At 31.1% G+C, this 6,000-nt stretch overlaps 1 protein-coding gene across 1 annotated transcript in view; it reads right to left on the reverse strand.

The window, feature by feature from the left end:
- LOC118180334 (uncharacterized) overlaps window positions 1–5,428 on the reverse strand; it is a 104,432-nt gene extending 99,004 nt beyond the window's left edge. Inside the window, exon 1 of the mRNA XM_085822949.1 lies at window positions 5,327–5,428. The gene's annotated coding sequence lies outside the window, so the exon portion shown is untranslated. The remainder of the gene's footprint in view (window positions 1–5,326) is intronic.
- Window positions 5,429–6,000: the final 572 nt, after the last annotated feature.

The raw sequence follows: 6,000 nt of genomic DNA on the forward strand, positions 1-6,000 counted from the left end.
CATCACATGTTCAAAGCTTGAGAAGGACTTCTTGCACAAATATTTTGGTGGATGACACAGAAAAAAGTCATCATTGTATTTTTCCCACATGCCATCGTATCATATTTGAGTAATGTTATGTATTAATAATGTTTCCTGTCTGGTCACAGAAGGAGCATTATCTCTGATTATAGCAGATATATTGTTTAAGTATAACTCATATTTAGCCGAGATTTTTGTCAAACTCAAACGCAGATCTGATCCTTGTATTGCACCTTTAAGTGCAACGACACGGGCTAATTCCTCTACAATCGTAAAGTTTCTATCAGCACTGCGAATGCAAATGACTGCTTGTGAAGTATTTGTTGCATCCGTTGATTCATCTATCGCTATGGAATAAAACAAAAAGTCCTTGAATTAGAATTTTAACTTATTGAACAGAACTACGCGTCTCGTTACTGTCACAGCAGAGAAGCTAATGCTCGAAATAGCTTGAGCCAGTTTTGGGCATCAAATGCACACTGAAGACATTATTTTACAAACTTTCAATGAAAATTTTCCACCTTTAGCAATTTTTCTGCTATCATGTAGCTAACACGAACACATCAGCGTGAAGAAAAAAAGACTACTGACATTTTAGCTTCGATTTTAATTCACTGACTGTATCTCTTCAAATATACCTTTCCAATGTGCAATATATCCCACTTTTCTTAATATCGTAATGCCTCTTGATTGTATCTTGTTTCATTAGAGCTATACTGTCATTGCAAATATAGAAAATTATCGTACTCTTGTTCTCAAAGAAAAAAATAAATGGATAACCACTTTTCTTGAAACAAATCGTACTTTCTCTTCAACATGTCTCTTTTGTTATCACTGTTTGTCACTGGACTCTTCTTCATGACATGCTTCAAAGTTATGAATCTGAAATTAGTGTGTGTAAAGAAGCTTAAATCAGCTTTATAAACCCTCTTATCGTTAACTAATCAGGATATTTACATCTGCTTGTTCCGTTGCCGACAGATTGCATAATTGGGATAAATAAAATTCTATTCATTTTCGCCCTCCTCTCTACATTGTTGAATACAATGTATATGAAAATATGAGAAGGATTCTGGGCGGGGCTTCTTTTGAGTTTATTTTAATTAAGAAGGTCAGTACGGTGGAATGCTTAAAATATATTGACCCTCAACAAAAGCAGAGTTGGATGAGATATATACCAAACATTTCACAACCGTCTCTATGATGAAAATTAAAGAAAAGCAAAGAATATGAGGCAGTTTCATAGAAAGTTTCGTTTTTAAGTTATGAAAAAGATTCGATGACCATTAAAGTATCTTTGACTGGCTAAGGTTGAAGAATCCTAGTCAGCTAAAAACACCTAAATAAGCACTGGTCAAACAATCATGAACTCATTTTAGGCTTATAAACACTTGTTTTCGCGATTATGCTAATTTTATTATTACCCTAAGTTTTAGTGCGACTTTTCAATTCAATTTCTTATGTTTCATTGCACAATGTTCTTATGTAAATATTATCATCGAGTTTCTTCGCATTTTTCCGGCAATGCTGTAGTTAGTAATCAATATGGTCTATATACGTACTATTCAATAATGTGTGATGAACTTTGTGTTCTTTCACACGTTCGAATGGAACCCATAGTTCAGGATCAGGTTAGGCCAGCCTATTGAGGCGTAAATTGAGCTACTTCAGAAAATACGAACAAAGACAATCTATTGAATAACTCTTATATCCAAGTCGTCATCATTCATGGCTTCTTACAAAGGTTGCAAGTTCTTTTCAAAATTTCAATTTGAATAAAACCCCAGTCCTAGCAATAGATAACGTTTTTACCATCATCACTTATAAATACAAGAACCCATCCCGAGAAAGAACTCCTGTGCTCATACGGCTGAGGGTTCTGCCCATCAAACTGCTATGGACTTATTATCGAGTAAAAGCCTATAATCTCCTTCAAAACATTTTGGAAATAATTGAAATGCAGGTGAATGAAATCACAGAATCAGAAATTAAAACTGCCACTTTCACTAGAACGTTTCGAAAGAGAAGAAATGTAAAATCTTCCAAATGAAGGTAAGATGAGACAATGCAATACTTCACGTGATTCTACTTAACCCTGTCTAAATGTTTTTCCATTAGCCAAGCTAATGGAATTCCATTCCACGCTTTTCATTCCGACTGAGACGGCCTAAGAGCTTCAAAATTGCAATTGAAGTGCTGAGACATCTTACTACTATGCTCGTGAATAGGATAGGCCCAGAAACCCATTCTTTGCGGCCCACGGTCACACAGCACAAAGGCAAGGTGCCTTTCTTTTCTATCTCCACTTCAGATCGCTTTCCAGGAGGGCTACACAAGATAACGAAATTTTCATCAAGTCCTTGATGGGAATATCCCAAGTTACTAGCAAGAACACTATTTTTCAAGGCAAAAGTATTTTACTTTGCATTTCAGCGCTAACGTAGCGAGATCCCTGCTCTCTATTATCTCGACTTTTACCTGTGTGGCCATTATGAAAAGGCTTATCTGTCATATCACCATCCAATGAGGGTCTTTTTGCCATGGTTTCAATTACCGCTGACGCTATTTGAAAAGTACCATTTATATTTGTCTATCAATCCATCGAAACTGTGAAACCTATATTCGTGTTGGCAGTTATAATTTTGAGCAGATTCTGTAATAACTTCAAAAACATTTGTTTTACAATTTTGTTTTTCCTCTGACATTCTTATTTTTACTAACCTCTATTGCTTCACTCTATTGGTTGCGCTATGATCATGTATTGCATGATTCGAAATGCTTGTTTGTGTGTGTTCTGTTACCCCTAAGTTTTGCCAAGTGTTTTGAATTACCCTGAATATATAAGCTCTATTAGAGAATAAAATAGAAAATTTTTATAAAATTAAATTGCTTAAATTTCTGTTTAATTTGTTAATTTTTGATTAACCTACACTGCTCACAATAAACAGAGATAACGACATTTAATTTACATACAATATTTTCAGTTTGTTATACAAATTACAACATCTGGCTGCCTCTTTATCTAGATTCTGTTAAACAATGAAGCTCTGTTCCGTATTCGGATCAGCATGAAAAAGTAATTTATGAATATTTTTAGCCTGTTAATTGCGATAGATAGTAGCTCTTCAAGTAGCGTAACTCTTATCTACCTCTAGTCCTTCTTTTTTCTGTTAAAAAAATCCTTTTTATGCTGTCAAGCTTGTCGATTTTCTCTTTTCTGAAACTATAGCATGCATAACTTAATTTTCAGATTAAAAATATGATTCAAATGTTCTAACTCCTAAATTAGGAAAAGATGATTATTGTCGTTAATTGGTTGCTATGGTACTTTGTGAAAATGAGAATTTTCTTGAATTACGTTTATTAGCTTTTAATAGAATGTCAGCTATCCCAAATCAGTGCTATATGTAATCTAAATTAAACTTTATTATTGGATTTCATAATATTTTCATTTGAATTAACTCTTTATTTCGGAGCAAAGAGACTGAAATAATCAGACGCCTGTTCCCGACTTTTATTTATGAATTTTTTATTTTTTACTTTTAAACTGTAACATTGTTTTTCAGTCCTTCATAATAATCGATTCATCTTGCATTCGTAATAACATTCTTTTATCACTTTATTAGTATTACGGATTATGTTATAGAATTTTAAAATTATCACTATCTTATATCAGTAAGGAAGCCAATACTTAAGAATCAAAAACGATGTAACCTGTCGATGTAAATGTAAACTTTTAACAATATGTTATTTTCATTAGGATATGTATAAGATGTCTCATCCGAAGGAGATCCGAAGTTAACTTTTGCAATAAACATAACATATAAAAAGGATATAATCAGTGCAGTACAGACCTTGACAATTAACCATCCCATATCTACAAATGCAGGAAGTTCCCTTTTTTAAAAAATACTGTTGAGTACAATTTTATTCAACAACTAAAAGAAAGTATGACTTGAAAGCTATGAAAGAGTACATAGATTTCGAGCAGTTACACATGTTGTTTTGATTGCTTCGAATACATCTACCTAAACTATTCCAAATCTTACCGAATCACCTAGTTGAGATGGAAATTTTCATTGTTTTTCCCATGTATAACATAAATATAAGCCAATCTTTATTAAGAAGTCTTCCGTGAAGACACCTCTCTCTTTATTCAGATAGCCTTGATCAATAATGACCATAATTGATAAGCCATGAATAGCAATCAAGAATTGTATGACAAAAAAAGTAGTCATATTCTCATATTTTTTCATAAGAAAAGCTGAAGAAAAACATGGACTTTCAGTACTGGTTAGCCAGATACAGAAACAACTGCTATTATGAGTGTAAATCAGACTTTTGAATGTATAACATCGAAAATGAAAACGATATAAAACAAGTAAAGCATAACAAAATTAAACTATGTATCTTTTTAAATCGATATTTATGTTTATAAACAATTCATATTCTGTAATATTACAAATTATTTAATACTACAACTATTTAATATAAAACAACAACAAAATAAGTATTTATATTACTATTAAACAACTATTTAATATAAATTAAATATTACAACTATTTAATATAAATTAAGTATTACAACTATTTAATATAAAACAGAATCTAAAATTTATAACAGGAATTTCAAAAATAACAAAATAATTAGATTTATTATTCTCTAATTTATTGAACATTAGCTGAAAAACTAGATACTGAAAACTTGCGAACTTTCTAAAATAGATGAACATTGCTATTTAAATTCCCAAAGCAATAAAATTATATCTTGAAAATTTTATTGCTGTGTGAAAATAGTTAAAGGTACCTTTTTCTTCTTTACAGTTTGATGCTGGAATAGTTTTGTCCAATTATATGTACATGTATTAAGAAGCGTTTCATAAATTGCACATATTTTTACGATTATTTTCGCGCACAAACAATTAACTGGTCTGTAAACTTCTAAGTATATCCTAATTTCAGAAATAAATGAAAAGAGAAAAGAAAGATAATTAACTTAATTTTGTTTTTAAATTCTCAAAGGAAAAGTATTTCTTTTCTAATGTTTATTTTATTATTTTAAGACTGAAATTTCCTATTTAAATATGCATCTCTTATTACGTGCATTACAACTATCACTCAACAGTCACTCTGCATAAAACCTATGCATATAAAAATTATAACTTACTTGTTCAAGGGCATTTTAATTAAGATATATATACATATATATATATATATATATATATTAATTAGCATTATATATATATATATATATATATCTGGTATCTGATTTACAGTAAATGAGATAATATTCAATATTGCTTACTTATTGCAACGGATAAGATTTTCCTGTAAACACTTGTTGATTCGGAACGTTTGGAGCTCGGATCAGAAAATTCTGCAGCTTCCTATCGGTTAAATTTTCTCCTTACCTTCTTTTCTGGTAGGATTGGATGCGTGAGTGGATGACGTCAGGAAGGTGTTATCCAATCCGTACAACTCATAGCAATTCCCTTTCGTTAGAGTATTTCCCCTTACATTTTTAAGCTAAAATCCCACACGGCTCGTTCGCAGGGTTACAAAAATCTGATTTGCAAAAAAATTAAAATTTTCAGTTTTCCGTTTTAAAGCATAATATAGTCTGTAAAAATATTAAAATATTTTACATGCCTAAGCAATGGACTTTTTATAAAATTTCATGATACAGTCGAATTCCGAGATAACGAACTTCAAGCTTAGTTCGCTATATCTGGTTCAATATGAACAGTAGATTATCTCATGAAATATAAAAACATTATTTCTGTATTTGTATGAAGATGAATAACAAAGAATATTACTGAATTTACCATTAACTTAAAATATGTATGGTTGCAAACAAAAATTTCAAGCATTTTTGACATAACCTACGTCTTTCAAAAAAAAATTAAAGAACAGAGAATATCTATACGGAGGAGAGAACTTGGATAATATTTGCACTTAAGAAAATAAATCTGAAAGGTT

This window comes from Stegodyphus dumicola, chromosome 8 (genome assembly GCF_044657685.1).
Source record: "Stegodyphus dumicola isolate Sdum_Otavi_A_Nest chromosome 8, ASM4465768v1".
NCBI lineage: Eukaryota > Metazoa > Arthropoda > Arachnida > Araneae > Eresidae > Stegodyphus > Stegodyphus dumicola.